Raw genomic sequence first — 8,249 nt, forward strand, 5'->3', positions numbered from 1 at the left:
GTCACATTATCGAGTGATTTGTATTGCATTGTTTCTTGGCCAGTTTTCTTAGTTTTTGTTTTAATGCAGCACTGCTCTTTTTGAATTTATAACGAACTCTTTAAATGTTACAACAGATATAACGTAGTAACCTACAATTGAATTAGCTCAGAAGATAACAGTATCATATTAAGATAATCAAAAGAGCATTGAAATTTGGGAATGAAATACGAAGAATATGCTATTAAGAAATCATATGACAAACAAGTATATTGTTGTGGTGCACATGAAGTTTTCATGTCACATTTCAAGAAAACATTTATATGACAGGGGTATTATTACTTGCTGTAAAATGATACTATAATGCGATTTTCTGTATCAATATTAGTGTTTAATTACACTACATGGGTATATATAAACATAGACCTACTGCTACCTATATGTCTATTTATGAGAATAAAGTCTCATTAGGTTAACTTGAAGGAATAAATAAGGTTATATTGTTATGGCGTTAGTTACCTATACAGATCAATATAATGAAATCATCATTGCTGATTTTCAAGGACACTACTTGACACTTGATTTCAAATCACTTCATACAATATTGAAATGAGTAACCCGTTTATATATGCTATAGATTATTGATAAATGCATACTAAAATCATGTTAATTCTGAGAAGGTCGGTTGGTCTTTCAAATAGTCATTTGGTCTGTCAAGATGGTCGTTTGACCCGTCGGGATGATCGTTTGGGTATGTCCGCAGATTATTTCATTTCCGCACAATACCAAGAGAGCTTTTTGACCTACAATTACGTTTGGTGAGGATGTAAGTTGGGATGCTAGAAACCTATAAGAATAGAAAGGCTTGATTTTGACGCCTGATGGTCAAGGGTCATTGCCACGGGGGATTAATAAATGAAATGATTTATCACAGGATATGTTGAGCACGCTTTTACATACTGTAATAAAACGCATCCTTTAAGTTTCAAGTATACGTACAAATAAATGTATGATGCGTTAAGCAATGCACGAAAGCTTACTTTATCTTCCTGTTATGTATACTATAACGTTGGATCTAGGTTTTTAACGGCTTGCTTTGTGTATGGATTGTTTACTTCCAAAGTTCAATTGCTAGATCTTGATCATAACCTTCCACTTAAGGGGCAGTACCATATCAACATTATCATGTCCTTTGCGCAAATGAAGATCTATATGGAAACAGTGTTATGTGATGATCCAATCCTGGTTTTTAACCGATTGTCATAGCATTTTCTCTCCCGTTATCATTTAACTACTCATTCGGTACCCCTTCCAGATTATCAGTACTTATCCTATGTTTGACGGAAGGGGCCGAGAATGTGCGATTGTGAACTACTTATTCCCCGACTGTCTTGATGCTAGTATTAATAATGAACCCGGTAGATGACACGAAAATCTAGTTTTTAACCGAATGTCATTATAATTGAACCTTTAACCATTATCCGTTATTAACAATGAACTTTCCCTTTGTCGTTGTGTAACTTTTTCCCCTACTATATGGCTGCTAGTACTTGTTATGAACTCGATTATAAACCCCGTGCACTGGTTTTTAACGGCTTGCTTTGTGTATGGATTGTTTACTTCCAAAGTTCAATTGCTAGATCTTGATCATAACCTTCCACTTAAGGGGCAGTAACATATCAACATTATCATGTCCTTTGCGCAAATGAAGATCTATATTGAAACAGTGTTATGTGATGATCCAATCCTGGTTTTTAACCGATTGTCATAGCATTTTCTCTCCCGTTATCATTTAACTACTCATTCGGTACCCCTCCCAGATTATCAGTACTTATCCTATGTTTGACGGAAGGGGCCGAGAATGTGCGATTGTGAACTACTTATTCCCCGACTGTCTTGATGCTTGTATTAATAATGAACCCGGTAGATGACACGAAAATCTAGTTTTTAACCGAATGTCATTATAATTGAACCTTTAACCATTATCCGTTATTAACAATGAACTTTCCCCTTGTCGTTGTGTAACTTTTCCCCCTACTATATGGCTGCTAGTACTTGTTATGAACTCGATTATAAACCCCGTGCACTGGCTTTTAGTATTGAGTTTAAACTCTCGTTTTGAAGGGAAAAGGCAATAACTTTGGCGTTTATAACAAAATAAGTTCTAGGTGCTCATTAATAAAACCATTTACACCATTTAATACATTGTTTTTAATCACTTAATAAACAAAATGAAATACTTAAAGAGTTTTATTATTTATCCGGAAAATAACATTGCTACAGTGTATATGGGTTCAGTTTCCATACATCGTATTACAACGAATAGAATTTATATGTTAAAAATATTATCTATTATCAATAAATCAAATGTTAAAGTTAAGTCAACAAAGCATACATTCAACTTTTAATGCCCCCGAAGGAGGGCATATAGTGATCGCACTTTCCGTCTGTCCGTCCATCTGTCTGTGCGCCACACTTTGCGTTTAGGTTTTGAAAAATGCTCATAACTTCTATGTAACTTCAGATGTAACATTCATATTTGGTAAGCATGTGTATATGGACAAGGCCTTTCCATACGCACACAAATTTTGACCCCTTTGACATTGACCTTGAAATTAGGGTCCGCGTTAAGGTTTCGAAAAATGCGTTTAGGTTTCAAAAAATGCACATTATTTTTATCAAAGCGTTTATCGGGGGCATATGTCATCCTATTTAGAAAGCTCTTGTTATTAATATTTCAATACACTAGAACTTATGCAGTTGTTATCTTCAGTGCCCATGTCACTTTACAAATATACGTTGTACTAAATATACGTATGTTTTGTATTACTTTTAATATGTTCAATCAATCATCCTAGTTGTTATTTAGCTGTTATCATTCAACCCATTTATGCCTACTGGACTCCCCCATCCTTCTAAATCGCATCAATTTATTTCGAAAATTAGGGATGTCTAGTATATTTATTTCTATATTTAGAGTATTCCTTACAGAAATACCTGTTAGCAAACAGCGCAGGCCCTTATGAGACGCTGTTTGCCAAGGCTTTTTTTTCTAGACGCTAGTCATAAATGGGTTAATTGGATATATTTGCTTTGTTTTTCTACTCAAACAATATCAGGTATTGCCATTATCTCTATAAAAATGTATTGATTGAACATACATATAGATTTTGTCGTGGAAGCGTTGAGAACTGGGTGCAATTAACCATTATTTTATAATTGGACCTGAATTGTAAGTCTTAATATCAACAATTTCCCAATAATTAAACCTGATGCATAGCACGTCTTAATTGTAACAGATGTAAGTAATGTGTATCGCATTATTTATATTGCAAGCTGAACTCTGCTGTCACTATTCACATATAAATACGAACAACTGTACGATAATTCATAAGTTCTGTGTTTGTGCGTAAAGTGTCGTCCCAGATAAGCATGTGCAGTCCGCACAGGCTAATCAGGGGCGATACTTTCCGCCTTAACTAGATTTTTTTTTTAAGAAAATGTCTCCTTTAAATGAAACATTCCATAAACGCAGAAAGTGTCGTCCCTTATAAGCCTATGCGGACTACATAGGCTAACTTGGGACGACACTTCACGTTTATGCCTTTAACCCCGTTTTCGCAAAGCGATGCTCATTTATATTTATTGCAGACTGGAATACGCCATACCTATGATCATGTCTACCCTGGAAACACTGCCTGACAAGGACAACATCGCCATAGCTTTCCCGGATGACGGGGCGTTCAAACGATTCCACCTGTTTTTCTTACATAAATACGACACGATCACATGTGTGAAGATTCGTGAAGGGAAAAAGAGAATAGTGAAAGTGAAAGATGGTAGTGTTCCTTGTACTATATTTATCTGTATTAATTATAAAAATTGTGCAATGTAGACTTATAAAGATATCGGTAAATATGTATATATTTCTGTATTTATTGATTTATACCCATACCATTATAGCGCCAACATGGTGAATGACTTGATTCATGGCTATTGTAAAATGAAATTTGCAAACAATATTTATCAGAGGAGTATATTATTGCAAGCAGATATGTAATTTCGTTTAGTAGCTCACTCCGGAGTATGTTTGCCAATTGATATTAAATCCATTCACTGGAACAATTTACATTAACGACATACCACCAACCCTATGCAGAAGACCATCTGTTACGCCTTAAAGGCCATATAGGTACCAACATGTCCGTATATAAATGGAGTTATTAGGTTTATATCGTACACATGTCAAAAGGTGAAATACCTTCTGTGCAGGAAACCCCGATGGCAAACATTAAGTCGTCGTGGATGATCTCGTACAAACTGGAGGAACGTTGATAAACTGTGGAGAGGTATTGTTTTTTGGTAGAAGTAGAAATTTTGTATTGTTATTGTGAAAGTATTAACATTAATTCTAAGTATTTAATTGGAATTTCTTCCGCGTTATATTTATGTATTTGATGTGCCAAATGTTCAGTTGACATGCTTTTACTAACACCAGTAAAGGGCGAAGTATATATCTTTGGTAACTCATTTAGGACTTTCTTTTGTTGCAAATGTAATATGTCTGAATTATATTATTGTGTTTCCATTAAGCACTATGAAGAAATAGAGAATACTAGGTTAGCGTTGAATTGAGAGAAGTTTATGTTGCGAAGCTTAGAACGCCGGGAGCGCGAGCCTATTTATCACATCGCATTTTTACTAAACAAGAAAAATATCAAACAAATGTGGCATGTTTGGAAACTTCAAAACCAATGAAACACAGCGAATGATCGTTTGTTTTTAAGGACGTCATTTGTCCCTGCAAGCGACAGGTTTATTCAACAAGTTGGGATAGAGGCTTGTCTATTCCATGGGGTGTTATGCCGTTAATGTTGCGGTGAAGATGGCATAAAGTAAAAATGATCTGGGCCCGTATTCACCAACCCATTCTTTCCCAGTTAGAAGTGACAACATCCCATAATATTAACTTAAGATGATCCTACTTATAAATCACCGTTATTTTACGAAAAGTCTTGAACAATCGCATGAAGTAAAAAAAGAACAGTGAAAAAAGTAAACGATATTTTTTTATTTTTCTGTGAATTTTGCAGGTTTGTATACATGCTCATTTGTAGTGACAACATTTAAAATAATTATAAGCAACCTGCACATTTGTACTGCCAACATTTTCAATTATAATAAGCAACCTGTCAAAATCCGGGGCCATAATTTTCATATGACCAATATCTAATAAAATATTTACATATAGCAAACATACATTGTCATAAAGCTAAACCGTCTATCGTGAATTGAGGAAGCGTGTTCGTCGTTCGTTCCGTGTATGGTATTACTTATAATTTTTACATTGTAATACAGAGTGGTTCTAGCGATAAATAATATATCAATTTCAACATATTTGAAATCCGCCCTGTATTTCAATGAAAAGCAGTATTTCTAATGCATGTAATATAAAAAATGTTATATGCTTACAATGTTGTCTGGCTTAGCATATCTGTAGCTTACTACACGATCTTAAGTTTTTGCAATAATGTATGTGCTATTAGATTTAGTTGTTAATAAATTTTCATAGTTCGTATAACAATCCTTACAACAACTGAAATGCGCACCATTCAGTGTACTTCGGGAACAAGATACTATGTTTATCCAAATAAAAGTTTTTAGAATAAAAAAAGTATGTTTAAATGTTTTTGTTTTATGAATTGTATGTGAAGTATTGTATTTTTGTTTTAAATTTTGCGTTATCGTGTGTTTCTTGTTGAGTAATTTGATGTAAACTCTTAAATTAAACAATTATTTATTTTCGGCAGCTTTAGTTTTGTTTATCTGTGTTCAGAATTATCGTTATTAATACGTTGACGTTCGGCATCATACATTTCCGGTTAACATTATCTGTGCGCCTAACCCAATCTTGATAACACTTTAGATAAAGCAAGCTTCATCGGATATTTGGATTTATTTGGGGGCCATTTGATTACATATTTTCTGTTTTCACAAGTTTAATATGTTATGCAAATATGCACACAATTCAAAAACTGCAATCAATATAAAGAAGTGATACTCCAGCTGCTGGAGTAGTATTGAATTATTATTATTAACAATTAGTAGGTCCTTTATATAAGGCAAGTGACCGATTGCCCAAACAGTACAAAACAGCACAATACAGCACAATACAAAACAACATAAACACAAATAAGAAAAAAAGCTGGGGTCACCGCCTTAGAACGGTCAATGCAAAGCATTGGGGGTTTAAACCGGTTTTGGAGCGCTCAACCTCACACTTGGCCTAGCAATATTCATAATAAATTTAAGTGTAAATAAAATTTAACCTCATAGATTTGTTACTCAAATTAAACAATAATAAAAGGGAATTAAAACGCATTCAATTTAATTACCCAGAGCTCCAGATAAAAATTTGGTCAAATTCTTAATTACTTCCTATTTTAAAAATTAATTCTTATTTCACCCCCTATTTATAAAATTAATTCTTAAAAATATATTACCAAATAATTTTGTATTCATTGTTTTTGACACATCAACAATTCAACAAATTTGGTTAATAGTCTTGAGTTGATCAATTATTTACGAAACCATGATTTGGGTATTTGAATCTAATTGAAAGAATGCATGCAGCGTGGACTTTAGACAATGAAATGGCTTTTTTTGCCTTCCACGCTTCGATACACCGCTTCGGTCGGCCATTTTGATTTTTTATGTAAAACGGTCACTGACACTTCGTCTTAGGTCATAATGGCCTTTTGGTCGCCGTTAAAGTCATATCAAAAACTATATTGAACATTTAATTTTAATGACATATTGAATAGGTATACAGTATATTACTTGTGTATAAAAATTACGATAAGTGTAATTAAAAAGGTACAATAAACAGTAATGACTCGCCTGCAATACTAGGAGAACAGAATCGAGACCGTTTGGCCTTTCGACGGTTCTTAGGTGTGGCTCCTCCTCACAGCAAACGCTTGAGTGACGATTAAAGATTAAAGATTTTAAAGTTATAGTTTTAATTGAGCGCCTAGACGAGTCAAAATCGGGATGAAATGTTTACCGTATATAATTTGCTACTGGAAGTTTTACGCACGTACGAAAATTTCGAATTCGTGTTTTATTTTTTCAATGCGTAACTTTACGCAAGGATTTTAAATCTAAATCGTTATTTAATTAATTTAATTCGTGTTTACGCCTTTACGCATGTTATCTGGAGCACTGTAATTACCATTTAATTACTCAATGGTATTGAATGTACCAGAGCAACAGAGTTACAACTTTTTGAGGAACGATTGAATGAAACTATGAACAATTGTCAACTACATTCCTTCTTTATAGAAAAAGATTTTAAAATATGGCATCATGAAGTTTATATTTCAGATCATCATCGCACAAATACAGGAAGAAGCAGCAATAATGGATTTTTTTTATTTTATTTGCGTTCATAAATAGCCAGTGGTGTCATAGCTGAATTGTACAACTTACATTACATAAAGAAGTAATAATGGGACATCATCATGAAAGTAATACTAGTAACCGTATGCACGTATTGACTATAAATGCCATTCAAAATACTAAACGCTAGTTGGATGAGTAAAGGGGCCTTTTCACGTTTGTAAGTTGACAAAATTAAAAATAATTGTTTCATATTGTAGTTATGATATTTATCAGGAAACAGTAATACTAAATATTTACCATGCTCTAAAATATCCATTATATGCATTTTTACTTTTTAAAAATCTGAAAATTATAAAGCGTTGCAACGCGAAACGATTGGATAATTTGGAGATTTCTGTTGTTGTTGTTATATTTTGGGATACTACGAGGATTGCTAATATTAAGTATACAATACATCACTCATTGTATGAGCACGAATGGCCGAGCGGTCTATGCGATATACTTTTACTCCAGGGGTCAGTGGTTCGGGCCAAGTTGAGGATTACCGTTTTTTCTTTCTTTAATTGTATTCTTGTTATTTACTAGAGCTTTTTAGATCCAATGTTTACATTTATCAATATAAAGAATGTAATGACTAACTTCAATACATGCCTAAATCTGTGAAAAGACCTCTTTAAAGCTGGGGTCAAAGCATTGGAACGGTCAGTGCAAAGCATTGGGGACTTTTACTGGTGAGATGGCTAGTCTAACTTCAAAATTAAACAAGACCTAATCACAATAGATACACGTTAAGTCATAGAAATTAGGATTAGGACCTGACATTAAAATGCTATTAAACACATTTACTGTATTTGTTTCCATACCCA

The 8,249-nt window shown here is 33.7% G+C and overlaps 2 protein-coding genes across 6 annotated transcripts in view; one reads left to right on the plus strand and one right to left on the minus strand.

Annotated features, from left to right (window-relative positions):
- Positions 1-8,249, plus strand: part of LOC127841945 (uncharacterized) — a 472,965-nt gene that overhangs the window by 323,211 nt on the left and 141,505 nt on the right. The window lies entirely within an intron of this gene.
- The window catches only part of LOC127841954 (uncharacterized), a 265,443-nt gene that overhangs the window by 241,464 nt on the left and 15,730 nt on the right, over positions 1-8,249 (minus strand). The window lies entirely within an intron of this gene.

Source organism: Dreissena polymorpha, chromosome 8 (assembly GCF_020536995.1).
Source record: "Dreissena polymorpha isolate Duluth1 chromosome 8, UMN_Dpol_1.0, whole genome shotgun sequence".
In the NCBI taxonomy this organism is placed as follows: domain Eukaryota; kingdom Metazoa; phylum Mollusca; class Bivalvia; order Myida; family Dreissenidae; genus Dreissena; species Dreissena polymorpha.